Source organism: Herpailurus yagouaroundi, unplaced genomic scaffold, assembly GCF_014898765.1.
Source record: "Herpailurus yagouaroundi ecotype Mexico unplaced genomic scaffold, PumYag 100, whole genome shotgun sequence".
Classification (NCBI taxonomy): domain Eukaryota; kingdom Metazoa; phylum Chordata; class Mammalia; order Carnivora; family Felidae; genus Herpailurus; species Herpailurus yagouaroundi.
The window spans coordinates 25,169,869-25,196,920 of NW_024412391.1; the positions used below are offsets into that span (position 1 = coordinate 25,169,869).

The 27,052-nt window shown below is 33.3% G+C and overlaps 1 long non-coding RNA gene across 1 annotated transcript in view; it reads left to right on the top strand.

Moving 5' to 3' along the window:
* Nucleotides 1-27,052, top strand: part of LOC121028433 (uncharacterized) — a 116,207-nt gene that overhangs the window by 46,541 nt on the left and 42,614 nt on the right. The window contains exon 2 of the long non-coding RNA XR_005789224.1: nt 16,944-17,028. This is a non-coding gene — a long non-coding RNA (uncharacterized LOC121028433). The remainder of the gene's footprint in view (nt 1-16,943; nt 17,029-27,052) is intronic.

Here is a 27,052-nt window from a genome sequence, read left to right on the forward strand (position 1 = left end):
GTAAAAAAGCAAAGCAAAACAGAACAAAACAAAAGTACCTAACCTACAAAGAAACAAAAGAATTTCATCGATTTCTGTCAAAAATTCTGTAAGCAGGAAGAGAGTAGAATTAAGTATCTAAATTGTTGAAAGCAAAATCCAAAAACCTAGAATTCTAAATTCAGTGAAACAGTCTTCCAAAGTGAAGAAGACAAGAATACTCTGCTATGGAAGGAACTGTATTCCTCCAAATTTAGTATGTTGAAACCTTAATCTCTAATGTGATGACATTTGGGGATGGGGCCCTTGACATGCAATTTGGTTTAAATAAGGTCATGTGGAAAGGGCTTTAATGATGGGATTAGCCCTTGTAAAAAGAAACACAAGAGTGCTTGCTTCCCCTCTTTCTCTCACTCCACTCATATGCACCCAGGAAAGGGAATGTGAGGACAAAGCTGGAAACAGACGTCTGCAACCTGAGGAGAAAGTCTTCACCAGATGCCAATCCTGCTGCTACCTTGATCTTGGACTGCTTACCTCCATATTATATTTATCGTAGTAAATTCTGCATCCAATGTGGGGCTCATACTCATGACCCTGAGATCAAGAGTCGTTTGCTCTACCAATTGAGCCAGGCAGGCGCCACCTGCCCTACATTGAGTATTTTTTAACAGTTCTATGCTCACATTTTGATAATTTCGATGAAATGAATTGACCTCTTGAAAAACAATGTATCAAAACTCAAGTGATCAGAAATGGATACTCTAAATAGTCCCATATATATTTCAGAAAATTTTCAACCACATGATTAGATGGTTTCTAAGACTAACTCTATCTAACATTTAATGAAGAATTTACAACAATATTTTCTGGAAAACAGAAAGACTACTCCCTTACTCATTCTATTAAGCCACCATTGCTCCTATATAAATGCCAGATAAAGAAACTAGCAGAAAGGAAAAGTACAGATCAACATATTTCATAAACATAGATTTGAAAATCTTCAGTAAAATTTAGCAAATTTAATATATTTGAATATATTAAAACAATTACACACCAAGACCAAAATGAATTCATCCTACTTTGGTGTTTGACATTCAAAAGTTAACATTCAAAAATCAATGAAATACTGGTAAACCTAGCCAGAGCAATTGGGCAAGAAAAAGAAATCCAAGATATCCAAATTGGAAAGGAGAAGGGAAAATTATCTCTATTCAGAGATGGCATGTTCTTATATATAGAAAGCCCTAAAGACTCCACAAACGAAACAAAACAAAAATCCTGTGAGTATAACCCAGTTTAATAAAATTAGAGGATATAAAATGAACATTAAAAAATCAGTTTTACTTCTATATACCACCAACAAAATATCTGAGAAGGAATTTCAGAAAATAATTCTTTTCACAATATTATTTAGAAAAATAATAATATACTTGTGAATAAATGTAACCAAGGAGGTGAAAGAGTTATACAAGGAAAACAAACAAACTATAAGATGTTGAAAGAAAGAATTTTTTTTTAATGTTTATTTATTCTTGAAGGACAGAGAGAGTATGAGTGGGGAGGGGCAGAGAGAGAGGAAGATACAGAATTCAAAGCAGGCTCCAGGCTCTGAGCCATCAGCACAGAGTCTGGTGCAGGGCTCAAACTCATGATCTGTGAGATCACGACCTGAGTGAAGTCAGATGCCCAACTGACTGAGCCACCCAGGTGCCCCTGAAAGAATAAAGATACAACTAAATGGAAAGGGATCCCATGTTCATGGATTAGGTGACTTAATACCATAAAAATGTCTATACTACCAAAAATGACTTACAGGTTCAATGCAATCCATATCATATCTCAATGGCATTTTTTTACAGAAATATAAAGACATTCTAAAATCCATATGGAACTACAAAAGACCCCAAATAGCTGAAGCAATTTTGAACAAGAAGAACAAAGTTAGAGGCATCATATTTCTTGATTTTAAAATAAATAACAAAACTACAGTAATCAAAACCCTATGGCACTGATATATACATAGACATATAGACCAACACAACAGAACAGATAGCACAGAAATAAATCCATACACAATATGGTAAAATAATATTTGATAAGGGTGCCAAGAAAACACAATGGACAAAGAATAGTCACTTCAACACATAATGTTGGAAAACCAGTTATCCACATCAAAAGTATGGAACTGTATTTCTGTCTTAGCATATACATGAAAAAATAGTTCAAAATTAATTAGTGACTTAAATGCAAGATTGTAAACTATAAAACTCCTCATTGAAGGTTCAGGAAAAAAAAAACTTATTGACATTTATCTTAGCAATTATTTCTTGGACTCAACACCAAAAACACAGGAAACAAAAGCAAAAAAAAAAATCAATAAAAGGATTTGTATCAAACTAAAAAGCTTCTCTATGGCAAAGGAAACAATCAACAAAATGAAAAGACAACTTATGGAATAGGAGAAAATATTTGCAAACCATATATGTTAAAATGAGTTGATACCCAATATAAATATATATATGTATATATACGTATATATATGTGTGTGTATGTATATATATATATATATATATACACACACACACACATACACACACAGAACTCCTATAATTCAATAGAAGAAGAAGAAGAAGCAGCAGCAGAGGCAGGAGGAAGAGGAGGATGAGGAGAAAGGAAGGAAGGAAGGAAGGAAGGAAGGAAGGAAGGAAGGAAGGAAGGAAACAACCTGATTACAAAAATAAATAGACTTTTCTTCAGAAAATAAAATAGACTTTTCTTCAAAGAATACATACAAATGTCCAACAGGTATATGAAAATGTGCTCAACATCACTAAGCTTCAAGGAAATGCAAATCAAAACCATGGTGAGATGTCACATCACACCTATTAGGATGACTATTATGAAAACAAAACAAAACAAAACAAAACAACAAAAGGCAAGTATTTGGAGAAAATAGCAACCTCATGCATTGTTAGTGGAAACAAAATGGTGCAACAACTATGGAAAGCAGTGGTTAGTTCTATCAAAAAATTAAAAAATGAACTATCATAAAATCCAGCATTTCTACATCTAGGTGTATATCCAAAAGAACTAAAATTGGGATCTCAAGGAAAGATCTACACTACCATGTTCATTGCAGAATTTTCACAATAACCAAGGTATGGAAGTAACCTAAACGTCCATCGACAGGGAATGGATAAAGAATGGTATATACACAATGAAATATCACTCAGCCTTAAGAAAAAGAGAAATCTTTACATTTGCAACAACATGGGTCAGCCTGAAGGGTCTTATGTGAAATAAGCCAGATACAGAAAAGCAAAAACTACATACTATTATTTATATGATGAATCTGAAATAGACTAATATATGAAGAGAGTAGAATGTGGGTTCCCAAGAGTTAGGGAAAGGTGAAATATGGAAGTATTAATCATATAGTACAAAGTTTCAATTAGTCAAGATGATTAAAATCTAGAGATCCACTGTATAGCATAGCATACATAATTAATATTGTATTATATTCTTTTTTAAAATGTATTTATTTATTTATTTACTTACTTTTTTAGAGAGAAGGGGAGAGGCAGAGAGAGAGGGAGAGGAAGAAAATTCCAATTAGGCTCTGTACTACTAGTACAGAGCCCAATGTGGGACTCAAACTCATGAACCATGAGATAATTACCCGAACTGAAGCCAAGAGCCGGATGCTAAACTGACTGAGCCACCCAGGACCCCTTGTACTGTACTCTTAAAAATTGGCTAAGAAGGTTTATTGTACATTAAACATTACTGTTACTCAAACACATGAAATATAATGAATAAAGAGGGCAGAGGAAACTTTTGGAGGTGATGGATAGGTTTATGGCATAGATAGCAATGAAGGCTTCGATGTATGCTTAAACATTTAATTTTATACATCAAGTATGTATAGCTCTTGCTATGACAGTCATACCTCAAAAAAGTGGTTTTAAAAGAAAAAGAAAATCAAGGGAGCCTGGGTGGCTCAGTCAGTTAAGCGTCCGACTTCAGCTCAGGTCATGATCTTGCGGTTTGTGGGTTCAGGCCCCGCGTTGGACTCTGTGCTGATATCTCAGAGCCTGGAGCCTGCTTCAGATTCTGTGTCTCCCCTTCTCTCTCTGCCCCTCCCATGCTCATGCTCTGTCTCTCTCTGTTTCTCAATGATAAATAAACGTTAAAAAAAAAGTTAAAAAAAAAGAAAAAGAAAATCAATTAGTCCATCTCACAACAGGTTAAAGAAGAAAATCATCATCTTAATTGCTGCAGAAAAAAACATTTAACAAAACCCATGCAAAAACTCATGACAAAAACTCAGCAAAGTAGGAATAGAGAGGGAAACTTCCTCAGCTCGAGGATATTTACCAAATTCCCAAAAGACATTAAACTTAATAGTGAGAAACTGGTTGATTTCTTCTTAAGACTGGGGACAGACAAGAAGTTCTTCCCAAAAAACAAAACAAAACAAAACAAAACAAAACAAAACACCCATGAATTTCTTCTCCTGCTCCCCCTATTGAACATTATAGTGGAAATCCTAGCTAGTAAAATAAGGAAATAAAAGGAATACACATTGTAAGGAAGAAATAAAACTGCATTCAAAGTTGACACGATTGTCTATATGGGATTATAGAATTAGAATCCAAAGTTAGAAATAAAACCAAAGTTCATATTAATATAAATAAATGATTGAAAAAATTAAAATGAAAAAGAAGAGACAAATCTCACATATTGGAGACACCCAATAAATTGTATAGACACTCTACCCTAAAAGAAAAGAACCATAAGTCCCCACTCATTGAGTATGTACTGTGCATAGGAACTTCTTTTCATAGAATTCAGTTTGGAAAGAGGAGGAAATAAAAAACCGTGTAACATCATTATGGAGAAACTTGGTAAAAACTACTTCAACCACATGATCTAGGTCAACATCAATCATCTTAAAACATGTAGATAGTATGTATCCTTATTACAACATGATGAAAAAAGCAGTTTACCTGTGTGATCTTTCTCCTAAAACCCTATAAGACCAATCTAATCATGAGAAAGAGCTCATACAATAGTAACATAATTTAGTTAACTTCATTAAATATTTTAATATTTTATTATTTTTATTAAAGAGTATGATAAAGTATATTCAAAAGTCTAAAACTAAGGAGAACACGTTATGGTTAATGACTAGCTAAATATAGTATTTTATGATATTCAATTTAACTATTTTCACTTACATTCAGTAGCAGAACTCTAAATTGAATCTAATCCAGTGTGTGACATTTATTCCAATTCATTTATAAATAGAAAACATTAAATTGATTGAAATCAAGTAAAACAATTTTGACAGGTCTTGATGAAGTTTTTGTCAGCTTTCATTTCAATGCATTTAAACTTAGAATATCAAAAGAAACTGTAAATCTAAGTGAAATCATAATTGGTGTGAATACCAACAGGAAGAAAATGGTAAATTTAATTCATGCCCAAATGAAACCATTTCAGAGCACCCAACATGCACACATACAGTATGAGATTGAGTAAAAAGTCTTTGAAATTCAGACTATTACATAGTAAATTATTTAAAATATCTTCATTAAGAATTTCTGTTTTTAAATGCTCTATTTAAACACACTTCAGGTAGAGTTTTTGTTTTGTTTTGTTTCTTTTTAGAGTAAAGTTAATTTCTTACAATTTTTAACATTTATTTATTTTTGAGAGAGAGAGAGAGAGAGAGCAAAGAGAGAGATAGATAGATAGAGAGAACAAGCATGGGAGGGGCAGAGAGAGTGGGAGACAGAATCCAAAGCAGGCTCCAGGCTCTGAGCTGTCAGCACAGAGCCCTATGTAGGGCTCGAACTCTTGAGCTGTGAGATCATGACCTGAGCCAAAGTTGGATGCTTAACCAACTGACTGAGCCACCCAGGCATCACCACGTTTTAAAAAATTTTTTGAGCCAAGTTAATTTCTTTAGATTAAAAAGGAAAATAAATTTAAAAAAGGTGATAAGGAGATTCTTTACATTGCTTAAGGGAGCTATAATCAGCAATTATAAGAGCACCTGCTTAGTACAAGCCTTTCAACACAAATATTAGAGTAATAAAGAAATTTAATCAGGTATAATTATTCCTCTTTTTTAATCCTTCTTTAAAACCATGGTATTCTCGATGTGTAAATTAAGAAAGATAGGTTTTTGGGGAGCAAAAATGTGTGATTTCCTTTCTATTTATTTATTTTTTTAAATTGTTTTAGTGTTCTTATTTATTTTTGAAGGAGAGAGAGAGACAGAGCATGAGCGGGGGAGGGGCAGAGAGAGAGGGAGACACAGAATCTGAAGCAGGCTCCAGGCTCTGAGCTGTCAGCACAGAGCCCAACATGGGGCTTGAATTCACAAACTGTGAGATCATGACCTGAGCCGAAGCCGGAGGCTCAACCGACTGAGCCACCGAGGCACCCCATGTGAAATCCTTCTTAAACAGAGGCTATGGATAAACAAAATCCAAATTCCAAAATCTAGCTCAACTTGAGCAAGAAATTAGCGGAGGGAGGGAAAGGAGACAAAAATGATAAACTTCAGGACTAAAAGAGGGAGCACCTCTACATTTCCTGTAGATACTAATAGAATAATAAAATGACATTATGAATAATTTTATGCCAATAAATTCAACAGTTAAAACGCTGTTAGGCTGAAAAATTAATGTTAAAATACCAACCCCCTAGCACCTGAGATGTGACCTGATTTGAGAATAGGGCAATTGTAAACACAATTAGTAAAGAGGAAGTTACATTGTAGTGATGCAGGCCCTTAGTCCAATATAACCGGTTTCCGATATAAAAAGAACGTCACGTGAGAAGAAAGAGACATGTACAAAAGAAAGATGATGTAAAAATACAGGGAGAAGTTCCACACTAGTAGTGATTATCTACAGGACAGGAAGAGCTTGGAATAGATCCTCTCCAAGAACCCTCAGAAGGAATGAACACTGCCAGCACTTTTAACTGGGACCTGTAGTCCTCAGAACTGTAAAATAACAAATGTCTATTGTCTAAACCACTCAGATATGGTGCTTTGTTATAGCAGCCCTAGCAAATTAATACAGATGAAATGAACACAATCCTTCAAAGGTACAAGTTACCAAGACTGGCACAAGAAAATATGCAAAAAAAAAAAATGCAATAACAATTAAATTTTTAAATTCAGAATTAAGACATTTATACAAAGACTCAAAGACCAAGAGATGATTCCTGGTGAAGCCTATTATTTAAGGAAAAAAGTATATCAAAGCTGTATATTCTTCTTCAGAAAACAGAGAAGGTTAATGCATTCCCCAACTCATGTTGAAAGAGTGCTACAGAAAGAAAGAAAGTTATACTGATGTCAAAATCAGAATAGAAGGTCATTGGAAAAAAAAATATGGGGAAATGTCTCATGCAAATGAAACAGAAATCCTTGACAAAATTTAAACAAATGAAGTCCAACAATACAACAAAAGATGTTGAATCATTATGGGAATTTAATGGTGGTTTAATGTCTGAAATGAACAACTTTAAAGAAAAAAATAATACACAAACAGGAATTTATAAAAGAAGAAAAAACTGCAATAAGGGAAATCAGGCAAAAGCAGGTTCTTTGAAAGGGATGACATCTTAGGGCACCTGGGTGGCTCAGTCGGTTGAGTGTCTGACTTCGGCTCAGGTCATGATCTCACAGCTTGTGGGTTCGAGCCCCGTCTTGGGCTCTGTGCTGACAGCTCAGAGCCTGGAGCCTGTTCCAAATTCTGTGTCTCCCTCTCTCTCTGCCCCTGTCCCACTCATGCCTTGTCTCTCTCTCTCTCTCTGTCAAAAGTGAATAAACATTAAAAAAAAAGGGATGACATCTTTAAAAGTTTACAAAATTGATAAAGTATTAGCAAAACTTACAAAGAAAAATTTTAAAAAAGAGACATTACCAATATTAAAAATAAAATATTGGACTTCACTACAAACATTACAAGAATATTAAATACATATTATAAATAATTTTGGAATAATATTTTTAAAAAGTTAGATGATTTGAACCACTTATTTGATATAATCTCAATTAAATCACAACACAAGTAGAATATTACAAATATAATTCTATATCTTTTAAATAAATATGATAAATATGAATATTGGAAAGAAAGACAGAAAACTTCCTCTTTTTAAGGTGGCATGGTTGCATAACTAGAAAATACAAAAGAAGGTACAAACATCTAGAAAAATATTCACAAGATACTGAAAAATATGAAATATTGCTAAGATTTTCTTATACCAGAATACAGTATTTTTATTGAAATCTCCCAAGCAACTCCTATTTAAGTTTGTGTGTACATATATGTTCTTTCTTTGTGTGTGTGTATAAATCAATAAACTATGACTATATATGAAAATGCAAAGGCAAAGCACAGCCAAGATTATCTTAAGAAGAATAAATTTGGAGTATTTTACCACTAAATTTTAAACGCTATTCTATATAACAGTCATTAGTAATGAGCTATTAGCCCAAGGACAGGCAAACATATTGATCACCAGAAGAGAGGTATAGAAAAGAATTCTCATATGACAAAGTACTTAATTTTTAACAGCTTATTGAGGCATACTTGATATATACAAAATATTGCACATATTTAATCTATACAATTTGATGTTTGCCTGTGAAACCATCATTTGCAATCAACTAATAAATACATCCAATACCTCCAAAAGTTTTCTTCTGCTCCTGTGTGTATGTGTGTGTTAAAGACAATTAACATGAGATGTATTTCAACAAAATTTTAAGTCTACAGTACTTAAACTGTATGCACTATGCTGTACAGAGATCTCTAGAACTTACTCATCTTGCATAACTGAAACTTTATACAATTGTGCAACAACTCCCCATTTTCCCTTCTCCCTGACTCTGGAATCTCCATTCTGTAGTCTGCTTCTATAAGGTTGACAATTTTAGAGCCCTCATGTAAGAGGAATCATGCAGTATTTGCCCTTTTGTGACTCATTTCACTTAGCATAATGTCTACCAGGTCCTTTGCAAATGGTATGATTTCCTTCCCTTTTAAGGCTTACTGGTATTCTATTCTATCTACATACAACATTTTATCTGTTCATCTGTAGATAGACATTTCATTTGTGTCTATATCTTGACTACTGTTAATGCTGCAATGAACGTGCAGTTGCAGCTATCATTTTAAGATTCTGATTTTGACGATTTTCAATATATACCCAGATGTGGGGATGCCGATTATAAGGTAGTTGTAATTTTAATTTTTGAGGGACTTCCAAACTGTTTTCCATAATAGCTGCATCAGTTTACATCCCCAACAACAGTGGGAAAGAGTTCAATTTCTCCATCTTCTCACTGACACTTTTCTGTTGTTGTTTGTTGAGAGTAGTCATCTGAACAGGTGCGATGTGACATCTCATTGTGGTTTTGATTTGCATGTCCTTGATGATTAGTGACATTGAGCACTTCTTTTTACACCGTTTGACATTTGTATATCTTTGAAGAAATGTCTACCTGTGCCTTTGCCCATTTTGTAATGTGGTTATTTGCCTCTGTGTGTGTGTGTGTGTGTGTGTGTGTGTGTGTGTGATATTTGACATTAACTCTTTAACAGATATATGAATACCAAAAGCATAGGCAACAAAAACAAAAATAGACAAGAGGGACTTCCTTAAACTAAAAAACAAACAAATCAAAATAAAACAAAACAAGAAAATTTCTTCATAGCAAAGGAAACAATCAACAGAATGAAACAGCATCTTGCAGATTAGGAAAAAGAAATATTTGCAAACCATGTATTTGACGAAGGATTAACATCCAAAACATATAAAGTTAACTACATGTATTACAAAGGCATACTGTAATTCATGAGGGATAAAGGAATGGTTTCAAAAAGTGATGATAATGACCCAATCTTCTCTGCTTGCAAGATTGTCCTGTGTCATAATTTTTCTATCTCTACAAAGTGCTTTCCAGCTTCTTCATGACTACATTAACAACTGAATGCTCATTTAAATTTTCTTCTTATTCTTTCTCTCCTTTTGTTCTTTCCCATTATCTTTCTTTTGCATCTTTATGTATACTTTTCTCTATTGTTTATATTTTAATTTTTATGTGCTTTTAATTTTTAGGAAAATATGCTCAATTGGTAGTCTACTCTCAGTTATAAGCATTTATTGGATCTACTGGTATTTTTTCTGGGAGCTAGAAATTACCCATCCTACTATAAAATCACTTCTAAAGCACTAATTTTGACCATGATGATCCAAAATCATTGCATCTCATTAAACATCTACATAAAATTTATAGAACCACTGCCAAGTGCCTTAAAAATCTGAATTAAGGTGTATGTATGAATGCTGAAAACAATCACATGACTTTATCTGTTGATGTTAGTAATATAGATTTAAGTTGAAATAACAATACGATGTTGCATCATGTTTCTCAGTCAACAATTCTTTTGCAATCCACACTATGTTCTTCTATTTTTCCTGCATGGGAAAAATAGGCAATATATATGTAAGTGGCATTTGCTATCATTACCTGTTAATATAGTTTATAATGTATCCTTAGTCTTGAGAAGTCACTTTTAAAGTCTGAGCCTTTAAGCTTTGATACAAGCAAAATTTTAAGTAACATACCTAAAATTGTATAATTCATATAATTATATATTATAAAAATATTATTATTTTATTACATATTTATTATTGTTATTTTCCCAGTAATCATTTTAATTAATAAAGGAAAACAGGTCTTATTTTTAAATTTGCATTTGCATATTTTTAAGGTAAGAAAGGTAAAGAATATGCATGGTAAAAGTTACACATGTGCATATATGACCTTTCTGTTCTATTAAACACTTTAAAGGGAATTTGAAATAGTTTTTGAACACTGCTACATTTTTGGAGGTGAATATTCTTGGATGGGTAAAAATTTAAGTCCCTTTTACTATTCAACTCCAACTTCATGTTAGGACATCTTGCTTTTCAAATAAAATAGGCACAATCCATCTTAATCACCACAATTTTTCATATTTGTCTGTATTCAAAGGCAAAAAGTGCTACACTATATTTTGTTTAAACTTAGAAGCAGCTGTTCTAACATATGTTTCATCATTTTGAAGATGCCCTGTATATTTTTATCAGAGAAAACAAACACCATGATGTTATTATCAGCCAGTAACATTTTGCCTATCAAATATATGCAGAATATATATATATATATATATATATATATATATATATATATATATGTATATATATATATATATATATATATGTATAAATTTGTTCACTAGACTTAAAGTAGATATTGCAGAAGATGGTATCAAAATCCCTTTCCATCTCCAATACGTTGTATTTCCATCGAAATGTCATACTCAATTTATACTCTGGTTTCCCCTGTCACATATGTCTCATCTCACTGTTGCTTTTAAGCATTTACTCTCTCTTCTAACTTGTGCAAATATTCTGCTCATTTTCCTTTAATCCACTTAAACTCAATCTTTCTGAGTAAACTATTCTTTCTCATTAGTGACAACTCAGGGAACTGAGTTAGTCTCTCAAAATCTTTGATGATTTACCATTTAGACCATATTCAGCACATTATCATGGATATATTAAAAGTCCACATGGATGCCCTATTGGACACTATGGCCTTGCAGTTACTTTACATCTTCATCTTCAATGATCACTGTTCACATACCATTTTAGCCATCTACATCCGTGGCCAACTGTCAACCTTGAAATTCCCTGCAAATGTTTTCATTCTATCCTTCACAGTTTCTCACTGGAAATATCGTATATTTTCTCAGGTTACAGAGTTTCTATTCCAGACACAGCAACTAACCCTAGGCAAATTGTTTTTCAACACTGAAACTCATCTATATTCTATTTTTCAGATTTATCATGAATTTTGGTTGAAAACGTTGTGTCTTTTATCACAAAAGCAACTCAAAAATGGGCTAATAGACAAAGTTCTGAAGAGAACTCCAAACTTTCTACCATCCATAGCATCTCCTGGTTTTGAGTGGTAGAATGGCTTCCCCAAAATTAATTGAAAATGATTTCTGAACCAACCTTCCTCTCCTCCTCTTCCTCTACACCTAAGGCAGTTTGGTCACTGACTGAGCTATCACCAGAAAGGGATTAACTTCTCACAGCCACTTCCCAAATAATAATTAGGAAAAGGGGTTGGGTATTACGTTGCCCCATTTAAAAAATCAAAATTCCACCTGACCCTTCCTGGCTATGGTGTTTATTTCCCTTAACAGCCTGGTTGTTATAACCAATGTGCTGTAGCTTAGCCAATGAAGGCATGGGAGTTTCATACTTAATTCTGGATTAGCTACCTATATTCTTTTGTTGGATTGTCACGTGAAAAGGATAATGAGCATTTGGTTAAGAATCCTGATCACAAAGCTCCACTATAGTGTTTTACATGGTCCAATGTGAAGTACATCATATGTCTTTGTAAGTTTTATAAAAATGTACTGGCCTTTTTGCAGTTGACCCTTTTACACAAAAACTATGAAAGTAGCAATAACTGAGAAAAAGGTAAAGTTATAGCCAGTTAACGAGACACATTGGTTTCGCAAAAGTGGGAAGAGGACAAGAATCCATTCACCTGGGAAGGAGATATCATAGCCCCCTGAAAATATAAGAGAGGGAAAAACATTGATCTGTTGTCATTCAAGGTCATTCCGGGAGCCTGCATTAGGAGGAAAGCACTGCAGTAGTATCTTGCAAATTATCGCAAATCCCCAAGTATAATTCTTGGGTCTGCTATTTCAGCAGGGTGGTTCTGACATGATTTCTTAGCCACTGTCCTTAACATTACTCAGAAGCCTATCAGAAAGAGCACAATACGACCCCACCTCTGGCACCTCTTACAAAAAACACCATTCTATACCTCCAATAAGTTTTCCTACTCTTTTTTTTGTCAGCATCGCTCACTCATTCTATAGGGCAATTGGATGCTGACAAATGTTAGTGTGGGTAAATAATTCAGATTTGACTGCCTGTGCTTAGGCCATCTCTGTAACAGGAAACAATAGATTCAACAATTTCAACTGAACCAGGATGCTGAGAGCCTATCAGGCTGACTAGAGGCCACATTGGAGGCAGTGTCAACCTCTATGTCCGAGAAAATAGTCCTTTTGCAATAATTGTAACCAATACATTACTTCCAAGGTTGCTATGTGTCCCCTGAGAATTGTGCTTCTTATGTAAAAATAAGACATTAACTTGTCTCCCTCCCCAAAACATAATGACTTACATATTATGAGTGCTTAAAAGAGACCTTTAGGTATTTACAAAAATACCACTTCCAAATGGAAGACATTTGGGTCAGCCTCTACCCATTGGTCAAGTTTATGGGTAGTAAAACTGCTCTACACTTCCTCCTTGAAGGATAAGGTAGAGTTTGTGATTTTCTTTTCATCTGGTTGGGTATAGGAACTTAGGGAACATGTTTGAGGTTCCCTGAGTTTGGCAGGCTAGCCTTATTTTATTCTTGGAGTCCTGCTAATAGTAGCCTGAATTAAATGCTGTCTGAGACAACTGAAGTGATTTTGTCCCAAATTCTGGCATTCTGATTTAAAATAGGTGATAAAATAGCATATTCATGGGACAATTTTTACCAGAAACCAAAATACAATAGAAAGGAGAGATGAATATTGTTGGAAACAATTCTCCCTGGATGTCTCATCTTCTTGCATATCTTTAAACAGAGGCATTGATGGCTTTTGTTCTGCACTACTTTTTTTTTCAGTAATATACCCAAAGAATTCTTAGATGATAGACTTTGCTTCCTTCCAGAGCTGAAGTCAGGGTTGTTTACTATTCAGTATATGAAAGATAATGTCTCTTTCTGGGGAAAAGGTCAGGCAGGTTTGCTCATGGCCCATTACAAAAGATGCTGCATAGGCTTAGGGCCATTCTGCATGACCCCTGTGGGAATTGAGAGACAAGGGAAACTGGTGTGGACATGAAGATTGTGCAGCCTCCCGTGTCAGGAGTAATAAAGTTCTTTGATTCTGACCCAGCAGTCAGAATCCTCCACCATCATTCATGAACCTATACAAGCTTGTGAGCAAGTAAAATTTCAGACTTTCCACAGTTCTTGACATTAACTTTATATATTCAATCTCAATATATATGGAGAAAATTCACTGTCTCTTCACAAACATTTGCGGTGAAATATATGCAGAGCCAAATGAAAGCTGATAATACAATCTGAAATTTGATTCCCTTTTCCTATGTCTTCAAATTTATTTTATAGCACATTTTCATGCAATAAAAAGTCATGTTAATTTTGCTTTACTCTGCATATAAATTTGCATTTGTTTTTATATAAAAATGACACATCACATTACCCTTCACATTGTTTACCAACTGAACTACTTAACTTGCTCTCTGAGCCTCCCAAATTCATGAGATATTGATGAACTTGAATGTTCACTGGCATAAGCCTCTTTATCTAGTGAGCATAAGTCATTAATTCCCTGATGGTTGGTTTGGCTAAGATTTTAAATGGTTGCTACAGGGTGGTTGTGATATTCATCATCTCAATACCAGATTTTCTGATTCTCTGGAGTCATGTTAAAATCTAGTAATTTCATTTTGAGGAATGAATGCCTTGCACAGTATTTTTTTTTCTCTTTGCCCGATTGCTAATTTTTCAAAGCTCCCAGTGGTACACTTAAAGATGGTCTGCCCCCATCACATGCCCTGGGAATCATGAAATAATGACTTCTTGGAGATTCTAACACCTTCTTTATTAGCCTGTTTGTAAACATATGAATGACTGGCAGCCTTCACATAAGGCAATCACCTGACTCTTCCCTTCTTTACATCTGGATTTTTCTATTTTTAATGGATTCTAAGTTGGAATTTAATTTTCATTAATATTAAGACTATTATCCTAGATACAAAATGTCAAGATCTATAGAAATTAGAATTTTATAAATGTATGAATTTTAAACTTTCTTAATTGATGCATTTTTTTTTTTTGCAAACCTATTCACTATCATCAGCCATATGGGATAAGCGAGTAGCAAAAAAGATCACTTTCTTCATACTTAGAAGTGCTCCTGGGAATGGAGAAAATGTGAGGGCATTTAGAATATTTGATCATCCCCTTGGTATTTACTACCCAGAGTAAATGCATAGGTAATCACAGATTTATATTAAGAATTTGGAATCAAATACTATGAACCTCTCAAAATAGTTGACATAATTAAGTTCACCCCAGATATTAAAGTAAGCAAATCCAATGAATAACTGATAGAGCTTTAGAATGTGTTGAAAGTTCTATCCATGTAGAAATATATTTAATACTACGTGGTTATATTTTAAAGTGGAACAATGAAGAAACCATCATTTTTATTCATTATCAATCTAAACATAATTTCCAAAATGATTTATAACTTTATTGTTTTAAGTCAAGTCATCCCTTTTATGGTGTTTGTTTCTGAGGCAAAAATAAAACATGGGAAAAACTTTCTATAAATTGTTATTATGAAAAATATGTTAATGTATTCTGGAGTATCCACAAGACTAAAATTCATTTTAATAGAAGCGAAATTTAATAGAAATGGCCAGTGAGTTATTTTAAGTTTCTCTGTTCAGTACAATTATTTAGAATATGCTCCTACTAAAATATCATCCTAGAGTATCTGGAATCAGTGTAAATACATATAAAATAAGATATTTGACCTTCAATATGTTATGGATTAATACTGGATAAGTGGTCATTGGGACACAATAATATATACTGACATTTAAGAGAGAGAAACAAAGATACATAGGGAAGTTTAAAGAACAGAACCAAGGAGTGATTGATGAAGGAGAAGGCATTTAAGATAAACCCTCACATGTGTAAGATTTTGAAACCTAGAAATTAAGAAAGTATGTTTCTCTAGAAGAGAATAATTCTAAATATTAGAATATTTCAGCTCTTAACATATAATTCTTAATTGTTAAGAATATAAAAAGTAAAGTAAAACATAGACCCTCTCGATGACAATTGATCTTTAAGGAATTATTTTGGGAAGAGTATAGAAGACTGAAAAATTCCTTACTGCTGATACAATTGAAGGCAACAGGCACAATATGGGGATGAGAAACAACCATAAGGTAAGAAGCCAAGAATTAGGCACCAGCTTGAAGGTGATGTACTGGAAAGTAATTTTAGTCTATTGGTGTTTTGTGCTACTCAGGAGATTCCTTTAAGCCAACTGTTTCTGCTCAGGAGATGTTGCCTTGTGAGTTAGAACATAGGGCGAAGATTATTCTATTTTCCTTTCATTTGATCAGGTACTTCTTTTAAAGGCTGCCTATAAAAAGATGGGGTGCCATTTTCATGTCTAATTTTAGGTAAATAAAAATGTGAGTGTTTAGTAGAATGTCTGTCATATTCAGTAAATTAATAACCCATATTTTCTTTATCTACTTGAGTAAACTTTGTGGGGAGTAATAGATATGCCTTGGATCTGAAAATGCTACCACCACAGGGCCATCTGGCTAATCAGATGTCAGTTTTCCCTTTTTGTCAGAAAATTAATTTTTCTGGTAGAAAGGGAGCATTGCTAGAAAACGTTCAGAGACAAGATAACCAAACTCTTATCAGAATTCTTGTGTAATAATGCTGTAAAATGTAAAAATTCCGTCAGTTTCATAATTCCTTTTCATTTAGAGTACTTGAAGGTGAATCAAAAGTATGTCTGACTTAACAAAAAAGAAATCATGATTTTAAAAATATATGGTATAGGGAAATATTAAAATTACTCATGGATATAATTATAAGCTTTGCCACTTAAAACCCATGACATTGAACGGAACTGCCTCTTCTTTTTTTTTTTTTTTAATTTCAGTTTCCACATACATAAATCATATCAACCTTACAAAAAGTCATAAGATAATATATTTCAATCTTCTAGTGCAGTATGAAGCATTCTTCAGAGACCTCCTTGCCAGCCAGGTGGGTTTTACAGAAGCACATCTTAGCCTGCAAATTTGATGAAGGTAGGAATCTTCATTCTTAATACTAGCTCTTGGTTACATAGTACACATAGCAGGGGCTCCATAAATATTCATACAAGGAATAAATGAATAATGCAATGACCCAAATTCAATTTTAAATTTAGAAAGCGTTTATATTAATTTCTCTGAGTTAAATTCTGAAATCCATTTATTAAAATTGATTGGGGATTTTCTATTTTGATATTTCAGAGATATGGAATCACAGTAGAAAATACATCTACATCCCTTACTTCTAGTTTCTGGGTGAGGAATGCACATAGGAAAGTCTCTATAAATAGATGCAAAATGATTAATGCTATCATTCAATTTAGTTCTAAATTAGGAAGGCTTATGTTTTAATTCTAGTGAGTTCAGTTTTGATATTCCAGAAACTTGGTTATTAAGTGTGATATGTAGTCTTCTAAGTATTTTCTCCTCCTCCTCCTCTTCCTCCTCCTCCTCCTTCTCTTTCGTCTTTTCTTTCTCCTTCTCCTCCTCTTCTTCTTCACCATATTTTGATTTTGTACCAATGTTATATTGTGTCAAACCTTATATAATACCTATCATTGCTTTTCTAGTATAATCAAGAATTGGGTCTGGAAAATAGAAAGTGAAAAATTGTATTCAATAGAAACATGCTGAACTTGTATAAATCCTGCCAATGACATATTTCACAGTACACATGCAATGTGATGTGTATCAACATATATTTTGAAACCCTGTTGAGATAAAATGCATACAAATGTTCATGATAAAGATTAAGGAAATTCACTACGTTGTATCTAATAATTGATGTATTTTATGTGTAGTTTTAGAAACTGTCTCCTTTTATCCATTGCCATTGTTTCTATCTTAGCTAAGGCATGTCTTGTCTAGATTACATCAGCAACCTACTGATTGGGTCATCACCTCCAGTGCTGCCTGCCAATAATGCATTATCCATACTCTTCCCAAAGTAATCATTCCAAGACATACAATAAATCTAAGTCTCCTACTTGTATTATTCAAAAATATCCTTCAGGCAAAAAAATCTAAATCTTCACTTTGTAATGCAAAGACATTTATAATTTGGCTTCTGATTAACACTCCAATGTCATCTTATAACAGTCTTTCTGCACATAGAGACACATTGGCATGTCTGCTCATATGAATATATCACAGTGCCTTGAGCACTCCATGATTCTTCATCCCTCCGTGCCTTGGCATCCATCGTTCCTTCTGTTTATAAAACATTCTCTTTCCTCTACCTTTCACTCTCAGGCCTACAATCATTTACCTTCCAACATGCAACAGAAACATCATCATTAAGGTTTCACAGAAATTCAGAGACAGTCTTACTTGCTTCCATTTTGTTTTATTTTTAAAAATTTTTAATGTTTATTTATTTTTGAGACAGAGAGAGAGAGAGAGAGAGAGAGAGAGAGCTCAAATGGGGGAGGGACACAGAGAGCGAGACACAGAATCCGAAGCAGGTTTGAGGTTCTGAGCTGTCAGCACAGAGCTCGACGCAGGGCTCGAACCATAAACCATGAGATCATGACCTAAGCTGAAGTCGGACACTTAACCGACTGAGCCACCCAGGTGCCCTCTATTTTATTTTCTGATAGCACTCTCTCTCTATATATATATGATTCTTGAGTACTTTTAATTTGGTTAATAAAACTGAAGAAGAAAACTTATAATTTTACTCAGTTTATATTAATTCAAATTTAAAAAGATATATCTGGATAGTGATCATTCTATTAGACACCACAGAATTAGAAGAGAGGCTTAATTTCATGGTTATGCTACTAACTTACATATATTAGCTTAGGCAAGTCATATAACATTTCTGAATATCACTTACTTTAATAATAAAGTGTACATTTTAACATTAATATTATTCACAAAGTTTAGAGATGTCAAAATTAGAAAATATATTATTAATAATAGCAATTCATTATTATTATTAAAACACATTATTCATAGCAATGCATTATGAAGTGTTAGTTATGATGACTGAAAGACCATGAGAAATAACTTTAAAAAAATATACTCTTCTACTATCAATGCCTAAATCTACACTTATTTATTAGTTTTCTTTATTTAATGCTCAAGTAATTGACAAATTGGTGAACAACCTATTGATTTAGTAACAGCTAATTAATATTCCCTACATAAAGTCATTGTACTATGCTGCCAGTGCATAATTCAATATCACACATTGTTGGAGATATACTGAATATAAAGGCAATATATAAATAGGAAATCCAATTTCTCTCATTAACATGATCTTCCCCTCACTGAATAGTCCCATGTTTTTCACGCTGTATTGGGTTTTAAATAAAATCAAATTTGAAAAATATGTAAATAAAACAGAATTTTCAAGTCACTTAGTTTTATCATTTACATCATTTCATGTTTCTCAATTTTTAATGGCCACTTGAGAAAAACCATATGATATTAAATTTAAATCTATTCTTCAGCAGAAAATATTTAATTACAAATATTACACTGTTGAATAACTGTTGGCTATATCTATCTATATTGATGTCTATGTATCTATATATGTATCTGTCTATATCATAAGAGATATATAATCTTAAAGAAGGTGATTTTTTTAAGTTTATTTATTTAATTTGAGACATAGACAGAAACACAGCAGGAGAGGGGCAAAGAGAGAGGGAAAGAGAGAATACCAAACAGGGTCCATGCTGTCAGCACACAGCCTGATGTGGGGTTCTCCCATGAACCATGAGATCATGACCTGAGCTGAAACCAAGAGTCAGTTGATTAACTGAGCCACCCAGGTGCCCTTTAAAGGAAATGAGTTTTAAAAGGTTTTTATTTTTAGCACACTAAATTTGGTAACTTGGAAATACCTTTCTAAAACCTTTCTGCAGATAATGTCTGCGGCATGATAAAGTAGGGTGTTTTTCACTCAATGTGAATTGCTATTGGACAGAAATATTAAAGTTGTTTCACAATTTTTATCTTACTATATTAGTGATGAAATTATGAATTCATAATATTTTGAAAGCTTATTATTATTAACAGAAGGGACAATATAGACAACTCTGTTAGACCAGATCATTGTCCATGCAGGTATGACTGTATTTGGTAATATTCAGAAGTGAGAACATCATGTTAGGATTTGAATTGTACAGTTTTTTGTTTTACCTTCATGCCACTGTTTTTAACCATGCAACACTCTAGAATTCTTTTTTATTTAGAATATTGAATGTACAAGCTAAGGTTCACCCCATTGAAGAAAGAAAGAAATTTCAGGTGGATATAAACATTCAGCTGCCAAATTTACAGTGATTATTTCATTACTTTAAAAATTGAATAAAAAAGCTGGGACATTTATTCAATTTACTTAGATATACAAATTACACTCTATGAAAATAAGATCAGTTATAATTTGCATTTTCTGGCCATGATGAAGTAACTGATACTAGAAAATTGGGACAAAATACATGGAAAAAACTATTTTTAGAAATTGGAAAACAGACAAAATGAGATTATTATTCCTAAGAGTTCTTATGCTAATCCAGGTGATCTACCTGGCAGCAGTCTCTAAACACAAAGCAAAGAAGGGGTAGGTGTAACAACACTTTTTTTGAGGGGAGTGGGGAGATGTGGGTCATGAATAAAGGTGCTTAGAGCTTGGTATTTTCAGTGAAGACAGACAGAAACAAGGGCTACTTAATCAATGAAAAAAATATATCTATATAATTTATATTTATATCATCTATATATCTATCATCTAGGTCTATCTATCTTTAGGGATACCTTTGAGTCTTTGGCTGTACAAGGATATTGTACACAATTAGATTGAGGTTAAACAATGATAGGCAAAGAACAACTATTAAGAAACAGTTAGCTCGAGTACAACCAGAGTTTATAAAGTCCTGTTGGTTGGAGTCTCAATTAGCCAGAGTGAGGAGACATTGTTGAAAATCTGAATATAGCTAAAATAATCTTAGAGTAATAACTATCCTTACTGCTCACTAAAAAGTTTAAAAAGGAAGGCTTACATGATTCAAGTTGATGCACAAAGTAAATCAACTGCTTGCAAAATACTTTTTAAAATAAAACTACATAAACTCACAAATGCATTCACATGTGCACAAACGCCAAAACATGCAGTATACAATACAAGTTAATAGAAAATCAGAGAGGCACAAGGTGTAACACACAACTATGGTAAAAAAATAGAAACAGAACTAAAACTAAGAAGTAACAGGATTATCAGTCAAGGAATTTAAAACATATATTATAAATGTGTTTAAGAATTTAAGATAAAAAGAACATGAGTATAGAAATGGATGATATGAAAACAACAACCATGAAACAAAACACAGCATTTACGGATCTCAAAAAGCAACAGCTGAAATAATAATAATAATAATAATAATAATAATAGTAAAAAAGAAAATTCTGGACAGGTTTAATATAAAACTGGATAACACAGAAGAAAAGATTTTTAAACTGAAAAAAAAAGGGGAGGGGTAATATAGCTTTCCAAATTTAAGTATCAAGGTAGGTGGGGAAGGCTGAAAAAACAACAAGAAAAACCTAAAGAGACATTCGTTACCTGTGGGAAAATATAAACTAATTTAATACATCTATACTAGGAATCTTGCCAGTAGAAGAGGAGGGGCAGAAAGAATATTTGAATAAATAATATTCAAAAAAAATTTCCAGACTTAAGGAAGAAAATCAACCCATAGATCAAATAAACTTAGTGACTAATAGCAAGATAAACACAAGAAGTACACATGAAACACAGTGAAATAAAATTATGAAAAATCATGGATAAAAAAATCTCAATGTAGCTGGAAAGATAAATGATAACATTACATATAGAGAAAGAAAAGAATAAGCAATAGAACTTACCAAAAGTATGCAAACAAAAAAGTAATAAAATTATCATTTTAAAGAGCTAAAAAAATCCTCTCAACATACAATTATATGTTCTGGTATCAATTGCCTATTGCTGATGTCCATAACATAATTTGGATTTAATAGGATAATTTGTTGAGTTGCCTTAAATTCCAAAGCTTTTTGCTACTTTAGCAAAAGAAGCAGTAATATAAAACACAATGGGATAAATTTACACATTCATCAACCATTTGAAAAGTCTCTTCTGCAGTGTTTGTTCAAATTTTTTCCATTATTCACTACATTGCATGTATACTTCTTACCGATTTTTATGGTATATTTTATTATATACTGGGTATAATGAATATACGAACTGAGAATAACTTCTATTCAGTGCATTGTCTTTCATTCTCTTAATTGTATACTGGATAAACACAAGTTCTCTGTTCTGTTCTTTTTGTTTATTTATTTTTGGACAATATTACATTGTCTTATTCATTATAATATTGAAATGGATATTAATCTGGAAACATTCAAATTAGTTTTTCTTCAACATTGCCTTTCTATATTTTTTAATGAATTTTAGAAATATCTTTTCAATTTCCATAAAAATAACCTTAAGGAACTTTTATTGGAATTACATTGAATTTATATGTTACCTTGTGAAAACTGACATTTTGGGGCCAATCTATGAATGATTGTTTTTCTTCCTGTATCTTTTGTCAAATGATTTCTAAAAGTTAAACTACCTCTCTATTCCTGAAATAAACCCAAGTTGTGATATATTATGATTTTTACATACCCTGATTTCAATCTGCTATTTTTTAAGATTTTAAATTATTGATTATGAAAATGTTTATTTTTCTTCAAAAACATTTTTATTAGATTTCAGTAATAGGTTGAGTGCCAACTTGTAGTGTTTCTTTACCTTTTCATACAGGTGTAAGTTCGGCACTCCACTGGACACTGTTAAAACCAGAGATTAGAGAGAGAAGTGGAATGCCAAATAGTCCCACTTCTGACCACCTCATTCTGACCTGCTGAGGCTCTATAGGCATGTAGACTCAGCTCTTACTGGACACTACTGACACCAAGGGACAAAGTAAGCCTAGCCCTATCTAAGGAATAGCCCTCTCATTGCTTCATCAGGTAACCCAACTGCTGAGTGGAGGTGGAAGGTGATGATGATGGAATACTGATTATCTCTGATTGATGGAAATTAATTACTCTCTGGTTAATACATAAGAAATAAAGAAATAAGGAACCAAGATATACATTTTTACTCTGATTTATGATGACTTCATTGATTTACTATTAATATTTATACATATATTTTATGTTTGTAAAATATATCTGAAAGTTCAACAGAGCAGAAGTATATGCCAGTCACTTTAAACATGTTCTAACAACAGTAGTTCCCTTTTTTTAAAAAGATAATATACTGTAGAAATAGGGAAAAAAGCACAAGAAAATTAATATAAATGTTAGCAAAATAAAAAGTATGTTCATAAAACTCCAGTACTTTTGACAGCATTCAGCCTGAGTCTGGGGAAAAAAATGTATTTTTCAGGCTTTTAAGTCACAAGGGAAAATTCAGCTCAGGTTCAGAAGGGAGATATCTGAAGTGACTTCAATGTTTTGCCAGTAATTAGTCATTTTGAGCTCAACGAGTTTTCAAGATTGACTTAAAGAAAATGAATAGCTATTACTTAGTCACTGAAAATTAATGGGGGGAAAAAGGAAAGCAAAGACGATTCTACTTGTTTGAAAAGATTTGGGATTTCTGCAATATCTCCTTAGACCTAATGTCTACACAAAGCATCTGGATTGCTATTATTTTTCTTAAATCATGTTTGGTAACATACATAATGCCACGGACAAACATATTATTGGCTTCTATATTTAAAGAAAAACACTTTTTCTAAGACCTTTACCTCACACCTAAGCAAAAAGCAAAATATAAAGCTTCACAACACATGACACTTTAGTCTGAATGACCTTAAAACTGCACATGTCAATGTGTCAAATAGAAGATGCAGACATTTAGCTAGTATCATCAAATTCCTTTTCTATAAAAAAGGCAATTAAAATGAGAATGAATTTATTAGCAGCAAGACTTCTAATAAATGGTATATGATGTAACTTTATTAGCTAAGATTCTTTTTCAAGAATAATTCCTACAGAGTATTAGATGTTAACATATATGAAAGCCTTGTATTTTTCTGAAGCAAGTCATGCTGATAAGTCTTTGCCTACAGTTTTGAAAATAATGCAGGTGTTGGGGCGCCTGGGTGGCGCAGTCGGTTAAGCGTCCGACTTCAGCCAGGTCACGATCTCGCGGTCCGTGAGTTCGAGCCCCGCGTCAGGCTCTGGGCTGATGGCTCAGAGCCTGGAGCCTGTTTCCGATTCTGTGTCTCCCTCTCTCTCTGTTCCTCCCCCGTTCATGCTCTGCCTCTCTCTGTCCCAAAAATAAAATAAACGTTGAAAAAAAAAAATTAAAAAAAAAAAAAAAAAAAGAAAATAATGCAGGTGAAACTATAGCAAATTGTTTTATTGGCATTACAGTGTGTCATCCAATGAGATCAGACTTGAACACATCAAATGTTTATTATTAACAAAAGGATCAAATTAATACTATGTTTTATTGTTTACATTCAAAAGATAAGTAGACTAAGACAAATATGATTTGGCTATATTTTCTTTATTTTTTTCCACATTTATTCACCTTTGAGAGACAGAGAGAGACAGAGGGTGAGCTGGGGAGGGACAGAGAGAGAGGGAGATACAGAATCAGAAGCAGGCTCCAGGCTCTGAGCTGTCAGCACAGAGACAGTAGCGGGGCTTGAATCCATGAACCGTGAGACCGTGACCTGAGGTGAAGTCGGACACTTAACCAGCTGAGCCACCCAGGCGCCCCTGGCTATATTTTCTTTAATAAGAATGTTTATATAATTGTGGGAAGATAGTACAGTTTGAGTGGCACTTGTAGTAATGGTTTCAAATAAAAAAATAAGTAAAACCTATATTATGTCCAATACACAATGTGAGGCATTTAGTTAGGCATCAGCAAGGAGAGATAAGGTAGATTCTGGCCACACTCTGGGAGCCACCCTGAGGGTTAACAGCCACCTTCAGAGCCACCCGAAATGGCAACCAGAACGGGAAAGGCCTACTTAGAGCTGGCTCAAAAGCCACAAAGGGACTTCTCTGAGAAGCTAAGCATGCCTCAAAAGGTGCAACTTGCCCTAAGGTCACAGCAAAAGCTCATTAGAAATTCATAAATATACAATACATACATAAATACAATTATAACAGAATGCATCATTGGTAGATGCATGCACAATAGCCAAAATGCCATATAACCACTGTCTGTCAATCAAAGCCAAATTTACATATTCAGAAAGCAGGCTTAAAAGGATGCAGCTAGAGCTTCTTGGGCCATTGCCACTCTTGCTTTGGGAGTGGCCGGCTTTCTCACTTGAAAGCATACTATACTTACTTACTCCATAAACTCCCCATTTGGGTCTCAAAGTCTTCAATTCTTTGGTGCATCTGGGACAAGAACCAAGCGACTAGGTAATAGTAATACACATAAATGTTTTGAGAGAATGAATGTTGTATACTGAAATTTGGTATAGCCTTCACACTTTTTTATTTCTCCTACTTTTTCGACTATTCCTACTTAGGGGCATATATGGTTTCTTTTTTCAATGATTTTTTTTCTATGACTTTACTCATAAATGTATACTCATCTGCCTCTTACTCTATACATATCTACTATTTATGGTGTCAATGACAATTACATTGGTAGACAAATAAAGAGATAGGCAGAAACACAGATAAATTGATTCCATATACATGCATCAACTATGAACTGTATTTATGGTTGTCTCTTAGAAAGATCCTTTAAGCACCTCAAAATTGAAGGAAAAATGTATTAATATTTTGTCATGTGGTAAAAGCTATAAAGGTATCATTTGATTATTGCCCATCTACATATTAATTATATATATCTTAAGATAATTCAATTAATTTGAATGTAAAAGCATTTGATTTTATTATAATTTTTAAAGGTTGTTTTTATATATTTTATTTATTTTGAGAGAGAGAGAGAAAGTGACTGAGCAGGGGAAGGGCAGAGAGAGAGGGAAAGAGAGAATCCCAAGCAGGCTCTGCACTGTCAGTGCAAAGCCCAATGTGGGGCTCGAACCTACAAACCTCAGATCATGACCTGAGCTGAAATTAAGAGTCAGACACTTAACTAGCTAAGCCATCCAGGTGCCACCGAATGCCAAAACATTTAGGGATTAATAATTTTTTTAAATAATAAGACTAATATTTTCACATTTTCATTGAATTCATGGGCTTATCTTAAATTATTAGAGAAAAATATCGGAGAAAAACTGAGAATAAGTTCTGCACTTTTTTGGAAATACAAGCTATTAATTCAGCTTACATCAAAAATAGAATAAATAAAAAGACAAACAATAATTTTGATCTTGAACTTATTTTCAGAGAGTTTACTGCTGCCACGGTAAACAAAATTATCTTCTTATTGAAAGAACTGAGTAAAAGACTAGATAAAGAAAGTCAGCCTACTATAGAAATAGCCATAAAGCCCACTGGCTTCTTTTTTAGTTAAAAGCTTAAATTCAGAAAAAAAATTTAAACATTCCAAGCACAAGATATAAAAAAAATGCTGTGTAAGAATTTCTTCTTTTCTTAATTCTAGCATTAGCCTTTGCTCATCTTCTAAACAGGACAACCTTACAAATCATTTGTGAATCCTGTTGTCCTCTCAATGAGTTTTCAGTGCAAATACCACCTAATTTGCCTCTCATCTCTGATTCTAAAATATGGGTCTGATGTAATGATGTAGCAAATGAAGCCACCCAGAAGGTATCTGATGGAGAATTTGTTGTTGCAGCAGATATTTTTGCAGGGGGACTTATATGAAGCCCTGGAAATCATTGTGTGGTTTGTCTCAAGTAGTAAAACTTCATTAGTCACCACAGCCTCATGGCTATATCCTCTGGAGAAAACTTATAAAAATAGACTGTATAAAGAAAATAAAGCAACTGTTTCATGAAGGACTTTGTGAAACACAAGTTTCATTTCTTTCTTTCTTTCTTTCTTTCTTTCTTTCTTTCTTTCTTTCTTT